We start from the raw sequence: 9,611 nt of genomic DNA on the forward strand, positions 1-9,611 counted from the left end.
AGGTAGGGACTTCTCAAGGAACCCGGAAAGCAATGAGCTTTCCAATAGCTTTGATAGCCACAAAGTCAGATTCCACAGCCGCAAATCCCAAATTGGCAAAAAAACTAAACTTAATTTAAGGTTTGTGTTAGGAATAAGGTTAGGGTTAGGTTTAAAATACAATTTTAAGAATATATATTGTATAAATGGGCTGGGTTTATGATTTTGTGGCTATAGAAGCTAGTGACGACTGGAGACAGGCAAGAGAGTTACTGCAGACTTGCAGTACCCTAGAGATGGCTAGTGTGACCTAAGGTCGCGACATCCTTTTCCACTGTCAGGTCGATATTGTTGACTGGAATATTATCCACTATATTTTGTTTTATTTTATTGTGGTTAAATTGTAATTCTGTAAGGTAAATCATCATTGCACTGTAGGTTAAACAAATGCAGATGGGCTTCTGATGATAGAAGTCACAACATTCTGAATATTGAGTTAATGTGGTCTTTTGCCGTGGTCTTTTGCATCATTATTTGAAACAAATGTGATGATAGGCTAGGTCTCTGCCCATCTCTCTCACTCACACACACACACATTTTTGTTAAAATTTTCTGGTCAATCACATACTGTAAGTGTTCATTTAATTCAAAAAGTAAATAAGTAATTCTTTATCAATATTGCAATGTTTTTCAATGTAAAAATGTTACAGTGAAGCAAGTTAAGAACAGTTGGGGAAAGATTTCTGTGTAGCAGCTTTAGTCTGGTGAGCTTGAAGCACAGCCACTTCCTCATCCACCGTGGACCACAGGGACTCTGGGAACTTCATCATGTGTAGCAACTCAGAGTTTAACTCCAGCAGCATGTCTGTGATCGTCTTAGACTGGCAGGGGTGCATGTTCTGTATGAGGGTGAAGAGATTCTCACCCAGTATTTGCTTCTGTTCCTGAGGAGGAAGAGCAGCAGCCAGCACAGAGGCCATTAGAGGCTCCTGGGTATTGGATTGCTTTGTAATGTTGTACTCCTGGATGGGGGAAGATATGAGAAATGATTCACAAGGACAACAAAGCTTGCTTCAGTTACATTTGTAATGAAATAATGATGCAAAAGACCACTGCAAAAGACCACATTAACTCAATATTCAGAATGTTGTGACTTCTATCATCAGAAGCCCATCTGCATTTGTTTAACCTACAGTGCAATGATGATTTACCTGTGCGCTCCTTTTATAGGAATTTCTTGACATCAAGAGCTAGGGATTTTTCTGCCATTGAAATCCTTGGGCGGGCTGTTTCCAGTTGCCAAGTCCAAAGAGTGTAATATTAAAAAATATATAACTTTTTCCCCAATAAAATTTCAAATTGAAAAAACGCTTTCAGTGTAAACATAAACGAGTAAAACAAGATACATAGTATGTAGAAAAGATAAATGGAGCTATATTTTTCTAAATAATATAAATCACTGAGAACTAACAACTAAGTAAAAGCTAGACAGTTTTTCTCAGCTCCATGGCAGAATATGTTGAATTGTAGGAAATGTGTTATAAAATGGCAAAAATGTCTCTCAACTTCCAAGGAGAAATTTGTAGAATTGAAGGACATTGGCTTAAAAATGCCAAAATTACTCTACACCGCCGAGGGCAGGACCTCTAAAACTGTATCCACATTTTGTCCGTGCAGACGGTTCAACCGTGCCCCCTGCCACACCCACCATCCAAGCCACTTTTTGATCCAGAAAAAAAGCCTGAGAGGACACATATCGTACATGTATTATCGCACTCAGGTGAATGATTATCATATTGCTTAATGGTACTGTATAATAATGTATGAATAAATGTATGTATTAATTTCATTCAAAAGTAAAGTGCTTCTTTATCAATATTGCAATGTTTCCAGATGTTTTTCAATGTAAAAATGTTTTGACATTTTTATTTCAATGAAGCAAGTTTCAAGGATCGTGGTCCCTTCCTTGGGTTCAAGCTCCAGCTGTGTTGTGGACAGATTTCTATGTAGCAGCTTTAGCCTGGTGAGCTTGAAGCACAGCCACTGCCTCATCCACCTTGCTGTGCTCTACCTCTATAGGAATTTCTTGACATCAAAAGAGCCAGGGATTTTTCTGCCATTGAAATCAAGGGGTGGGCCGTTTCGGGTCGCCAAGTCCAAACAGTGCAACAAACAAAATGTCAGCTTTTTCCCCCAATACCATTTCTGAATAAAAACTTAAAATGAGTAAAAAATCAGACAAAATATGTAGAAAAGATAGCAGACCTATTTATTTAAATAATATCATCTATAAAAACTAACAATCAGCTAAACATCACTTTATGCTGTACAATGTCACGTCCTGACCATAGAGAATCCTTATTTTCTATGGTAGAGTAGGTCAGGGCGTGACTGGGGGGTTAGTCTAGTTTATTATTTCTACGTGGGGTTCTAGGTTTGTTTTTGTAGGTGATTGTGTATGATTCCCTATTAGAGGCTGCTGGTTGTCTCTAATTGGGGATCATATTTAAGTAGCTGTTTTTCAAACCTGTGTTTATGGGATATTGTATTTTGAGTAAGTGTATGTAGCACCTGTGTAGTCACGGTTCGTTGTTCGTTTATTGTTTATGTTAAGTTTCACTATTAATAAATTATGTGGAACTCAACAGTCGCTGCGCCTTGGTCCGTTTCTACAAACGATCGTGACATACAAATGCATTTATGTAGCCCCTTCCTGCAGTCAAATTACCAAATCGCCCTCCAGTGGCCACATGGGTGGAATGTTATTAATATAATCCAGTGTTTTCTCAAATGGTTGTGTTATATTCAAGTCTTCTGTGATGTATACAAAGTGTAATACGGGGATACAAACTCAAAATTGAATATATTTCAAGTCTATATCTGACATGATACTGGTGTCTTATTTTTTATAAGACCATAACAATGTGTGTGAGGTGTATGCTTTTGTGTTAAGGTAGACTTGTTTAAGACTACCAAGGAACACTCTGTGACCCTGATTTAGCCCACTGCAGTAAAAGTTTAATAAGGCACATTTCATTCTATCATACATACAGTGCATTTGGAAAGTATTCAGGCACCTTCCCTTTTTCCACATTTTGTTACTTTACAACCTTATTCTAAAATGTATTAAATAAAAAAAAAAATCCTCGTCAATCTACACACAACACCCCATAATGACAAAGCGAAAACATGGTATGAACGGTTGCTATTTTATTTTTAAAAATATACAGAAATACCTTATTTATGTAAGTAATCAGACCCTTTGCTATGAGAATTGAAATTGAGCTCAGGTGCATCCTGTTTCCATTGATACATTTTTTTAGATGTTTCTACAACTTGATTGGAGTCCACCTGTGGTAAATTCAATTGATTGGACATTATTTGGAAAAGCACACACCTGTCTATATAAGGTCCCACAGTTGACAGTGCATGTCAGACAAAAACAAAGCCATATGGTCAAAGGAATTGTCCATAGAGCTCCGAGATAGGATTGTGTCGAGGCACAGATCTGGTGATGTGTACCAAAACATTTCTACAGCATTGAAGGTCCCTCAATAACACAGTGGCCTCCATCATTCTTAAATGGAAGAAGTTTCAAACCACCAAGATGCTTCCTGGAGCTGGCCGCCTGGCCAAACTGAGCAAATGAGGGAGAAGGGCCTTGGTCAGGATTGGTCACTGACACAGCGATGGTCACTCTGACAGAGCTCTAGAGTTCCTCTGTGGAGATGGGAGAACCTGTCACACCCTGGCCTTTGTTATATTGATTTTCTTTATTAGTTTAGTTAGGTCAGGGTGTGACATGGGGGATGTTTGTGTGTTTTGTCTAGTTTAGGGTGTGTGTATTGTTTAGGGGGTTTTGTAGTATGTATGGGTTTGTGTTCAGTGTAGGTGTTTAGGAAAGTCTATGGTTGCCTGATTTGGTTCTCAATCAGAGACAGCTGTTTATTGTTGTCTCTGATTGGGAGCCATATTTAAGGCAGCCATAGGCTTTAGGTGTTTGTGGGTAATTGTCTATGTTGAACGTTTGTAGCTTGTGTGTGCACTAACGTTTGTAGCTTCACGGTCGTTTGTTGTTTTGTTTTGTAAAAGTGTTAGTTTCGTGTTTCGTCATCTCTAATAAAAGAAGATGTCCTCATATCCCGCTGCACCTTGGTCCGCTTATTATGACGATCGTGACAGAATTACCCACCAACCCAGGACCAAGCAGCGTGTGAAACAGCAACAGGACCCACCTACACAGGATTTATGGAAATGTGAGCAGGATCTGGGCTACACTACGTGGGAGGAGATCGACAGGTGGGCGATCGACCCAGGGCTAATGCCGGAGCCCGCCTGGGATTCTCTGGCGCAGTGCGAGGAGGGATACCGGCGAATGGAGGCAGCACGACGACGCGGTAGGAAGCCTGTGAGTCAGGCTTCCTATTGGAGGGGGGGGGGGGGGGCTAAAAGGGAGTGTGGCGAAGTCTGGTAGGAGACCTGCGCCTACTCCCTGTACTTACCGTGGAGAGCGAGAGTACGGGCAGACACCGTGTTACGCAGTAGAGCGCATGGAGTCTCCTGTACGTGTGCATAGCCCGGTGCGGTACATACCAGCTCCTCGTATTGGCCGGGCTAGATTGAGTATTGAGCCAGGTGCCATGAAGCCGGCTCAACGCGTCTGGTCTCCAGTGCGTCTCCTCGGGCCGGCTTACATTGCACCAGCCTTACGCATGGTGTCCCCGGTTCGCCTGCATAGCCCGGTGCGGGTTATTCCACCTCTCCGCACTGGTCGGGCGATGGGGAGCATACAACCAGGTAAGGTGGGGCAGGCTCAGTGCTCAAGGGAGCCAGTACGCCTGCACGGTCCGGTATTTCCGGCGCCACCTCCCCGCCCCAGCCCAGTACCACCAGTGCCAACACCACGCACCAGGCTTCCAGTGTGTCTTCAGAGCCCTGTTCCTCCTCCACTCGCCCTATGGTGCGTGTCTCCAGCCCGGTACCACCAGTTCCGGCACCACGCACCAAGCCTCCTGTGCGTCTCCAGAGTCCTGTGCGTCCTGTTGCTGCTCCCCGCACTAGCCCTGAGATGCGTGTCCCCAGCCCGGTACCACCAGTTCCGGCACCACGCACTAGGCCTAATGTGTGTCTCCAGGGTCCAGTATGCCCTGTTACTTCTCCCCGCACTAGCCTGAAGGTGCGTGTCCTTAGCCCGGTACCTCCAGTTCCGACACCACGCACCAGGCCTACAGTGCGTCTCAGCCGGCCAGAGTCTGCCGTCTGCCCAGCGGCGCCTGAACTGCCCGTCTGCCCAGCGGCGTCTGAACTGCCCGTCTGCACAACGCCGTCTGAACTGCCCGTCTGCCCAACGGCGCCTGAACTGCCCGTCTGCCCAACGGCGCCTGAACTGCCCGTCTGCCCAACGCCATCTGAACTGTCCGTCTGCCAAGCGCCGCATGAACTGCCCGTCTGTACTGAGCCTTCAAAGCCGCCCGTCTGCCATGAGCCTTCAGAGCCGTCCGCCAGACAGGAGCCGCTAGAGCCGTCCGCCAGACAGGAGCCGCTAGAGCCGTCCGCCAGACAGGATCAGCCAGAGCCGTCAGCCAGCCATGACCAGCCAGAGCCGTCAGCCAGCCATGACCAGCCAGAGCCGTCAGCCAGCCATGACCAGCCAGAGCCGTCAGCCAGCCATGACCAGCCAGAGCCGTCAGCCAGCCAGGATCCGCCAGAGCCATCTGTCAGTCCGGAGCTGCCCCTCAGTCCGGAGCTGCCCCTCAGTCCGGAGCTGCCCCTCAGTCCGGAGCTGCCCCTCCGTCCAGTGGCGCCCTATGGGATGGAAATCAGTCCGGGACTCGCCGTTCCAGAGACGCCACCAAAGCGGGTAGTGACTATGGTGGAGGGGGGTCCACGTCCTGTACCCGAGCCGCCACCATAGGAAGGCCCACCCGGACCCTCCCCTTCTGTGTCAGGTTTTGCGGCCGGAGTCCGCACCTTTTTTGGGGGGGGGGGGGGGGGGGGGGGGGTACTGTCACACCCTGGCCTTTGTTATATTGATTTTCTTTATTAGTTTAGTTAGGTCAGGGTGTGACATGGGGGATGTTTGTGTGTTTTGTCTAGTTTAGGGTGTGTGTATTGTCCGTCTGCCCAACGCCGTCTGAACTGCCCGTCTGCACAACGCCGTCTGAACTGCCCGTCTGCCCAATGGCGCCTGAACTGCCCGTCTGCCCAACGGCGTCTGAACTGTCCGTCTGCCAAGCGCCGCATGAACTGCCCGTCTGTAACGTTTGTAGCTTCACGGTCGTTTGTTGTTTTGTTTTGTTTTGTAAAAGTGTTCGTTTCGTGTTTCGTCATCTCTAATAAAAGAAGATGTCCTCATATTCTGCTGCGCCTTGGTCCGCTTATTATGACGATCGTGACAGAACCTTCCAGAAGGACAACAATCTCTGCAGCACTCCACCAATCAGGTCTTTATGGTAGAGTGGCCAGGTGAAAGCCACTCCTCAGGAAAAAGCACATGACAACTCGCTTGGTGTTTGCCTAAAGGCACCTAAAGGACTCAGACCATAAGAATCAAGATGCTCTGGTCTAATGAAATCAAGATTGAACCCTTTGGCCTGAATGCCAAACGTCACGTCTGGAGGAAACCAGGCATTGCTCATCACCTGGCCAATACCATCCCTACAGTGAAGCATGGCATCATGCTGTGGGGATGTTTTTCAGCGGCAGGGGCTAGGAGACTAGTCAGGATCAAGGGAAAGATGAACAGAGCAAAGTACAGAGAGATCCTTGATGCAAATCTGCTCCAGAGAGCTCAGGACCTCTGACTGGGGCTAAGGTTCGCTTTCCAACAGGACAACGACCCTAAGCACACAGCCAAGAAAATGCACGAGTGGCTTCGGGACGAGTCTCTGAATGTCTTTGAGTTGCCCAGCCAGAGCCTGGACTTGAACTCGATCTATGCTAGGCAAGAAGCATGGGGAAATAATGTTTTGATGCTTTTTTCCACGGGTGAGGAAGTTTATGAATGCCTGGCTGTGCAGCGATGCTCCACATCCAACCTGACAGAGCTTGAGAGGATCTGCAGAGAAGAATGTGAGAAACCCCCCAAATACAGGTGTGCCACGCTTGTAGCATCATACCCTAGAAGACTCCAGGGTGTAATCACTGCCAAAGGTTCTTCGATAAAGTACTGAGTAAAGGATCTGAATACTTATGTAAATGTCATATTTCAGTTAAAAATTGTAATACATTTGCAAGAAATTCGAAACAGTTTTTGGTTTGTCATTATTGGGCATTGTGTTTAGATTGAGTAAAACAAACAATTTAATCAATTTTAGAATAAGGCTGTAACGTAACAAAATGTGGGAAAAGTGAAGGGGTCTGAATACCTTCCGAATGCACTGTATGTAGCCTACTTGTACTGAGGCTTGCTCATGGATGTCTGCACTGGCTCTGGGCTGGGGGCCATGTATAGTGGCTTGGTGCCCACGATGCGGCCATTCATCTCCATTCATTGCCTTGGTTGCTGAGGAAGCCAAAAAAAGCCCCAAAGTGGCATTCAAATACTAATGTAGACCGGTTCCATATGGCCTGTGTTAGTAGGAATATTTCAACTGAGACTGTAAATCAGTCCATCAGTGAGGCTAGTCCTAAAATAGATAGACGGTTGGGGAGGCCAACAGCAGATTCCATTCTGCGCATAGAGTCCCAACTGCAAGAGTTCTGAGTCCAATGTGTTAACCAAGGGGAGGAGGTTGGTGTGTTGTTGCAAGATAGGGAGAGGGCCCAAAATCAAATTCCAAATAGCTTGCACTGCCCCTGGGGAGACCTGGCCCAATTTAAAGCCAAGAAGAACACACTGAAGGAAGAAATTGTGGCGCAACTCTACTTAAATAATATATCAGTAGAAATGGTTTTTGCTCACACTGAAACATCAAGCCGACAATGAGTGGTAACTCAAAACATCTTGGCTGAAGATGTGGCTCAGGATATTATCAGGGAATGCACACTTCAGTCTCCATCAAAAGAGGACGTCTAAGGCTGGTCATCCTCTCTGACATTGAGTTGTCTCTGGAGGTCTGCAGGATTGCTGTCAGAATCTTATTTGATGCTGCAGACCTTTAAATCTTCAGGGAGAGGAAAGATGTCTGGACCAAATGACCCAAACAAGTTGCTGATGTGCCTGGACAAAGGAGGGGAACTGAAGTTCAGGGAGGAGCACCAGTCCCCTTTTGATGAAGAGTGCAAGTGTGCTTTCCCTTTCAATGTCCTGAGTAGATTATATTAATTTCTTCATTAATGGATCATTATAGATGAAGAAATATGGTAAATGATTGCCTAGCACAGGGAAAAAGTATCAAATGCTTGCTGAAATCCTTGCTTCATAGGGCTCCCGAGTGGCGCAGCGGTCTAAGTCAGTGCAAGAGGTGTCACTGTAGTCCCTGGTTCAAATACAGGCTGCATCACATCCGCCTGTCATTGGGAGTCCTGTAGGGCGGTGCACAATTGGCCCAACGTTGGCGAGGGTAGGCTGTCATTGTAAGAATTTGTTCTTAACTGACTTGCCTAGTTAAATATAAAAAAGGCAGCACATAAGTCAGCAAAAAAAGTCCCTTTTTTTAGGACCCTGTCTTTCAAAGATAATTTGTACAAATCCAACTACACAGATCTTCATTGTAAAGAGTTTAAACACTGTTTCCCATGCTTGTTCAATGAACCATAAACAATTGATGAACATGCACCTGTTGAACGGTTGTTAAGACACTAACAGCTTACAGACGGTAGGCAATTAAGGTCACAGTTATGAAAACTTAGAACACTCAAGAGGCCTTTCTACTCACTCTGCCTGAAATGGCTTCTTGGTACCTAGTTATGAGGTTGGGAAATGGGGAACCTATCTGGGCTAGCTAAAGCCAGCTTCATAAAATTACTAAGTGGTTATTAATATTGCAGAGAAAACAATTCATTTTTTAAACAGGACAAATCTGAGGAGGCACCCTGTGCCCTCTAAAGATGGGTTAGCTAACAACGTCACGAAAACGATGTGTGCGCATCCATGGGGCAGATTGTTAGCAAGGACGACAAGAAACTGCCATGTGGGGAATCGTAAGTGGGTCACTTCATCTTGTTATTGATACCATATCTTGTTTTGAGGTGTTTCGACTGATTTAATGTCAATGGCAATATGGGTAAAATTCTCTAGCGAGCTAACTTACAACTGTAACAATGTATTGAAGAGACAAGTGCTCATTGCTCATTTATGTTTTCAATAAACATTGGAGACTAAATATAGCTTACATGTTGTCAACAATCTAAGTCAAACCCATCTGTTTTGCCCCATTGTGGCGCACACCTCGGTTTGTTGCTAAACAATCAACCCGTCTATCGGCATGACACCTTTGTAATGGAAGGTCACAATGTTGGAGAGGATGACTTAGGAGTAAACCAAAGTCACTTAGAAGTAACCCAACTTCATTCTCTGCATCTCCGCGTGTCTGCAATATTGTTAAAAAAAAACAACATAAAGAGTCCCCATTGCCTAGAGATCTTTCCCTATATTGTACATGGTTTGACACTGATGGGGTGATTTACAATTTTGTGCAATAGTATTGACTGATTGATGGAAACAGTGAACACACTTTTACAGAAACAGA

Source organism: Salvelinus fontinalis, chromosome 1 (assembly GCF_029448725.1).
Source record: "Salvelinus fontinalis isolate EN_2023a chromosome 1, ASM2944872v1, whole genome shotgun sequence".
NCBI classification, from domain to species: Eukaryota; Metazoa; Chordata; class Actinopteri; order Salmoniformes; family Salmonidae; genus Salvelinus; species Salvelinus fontinalis.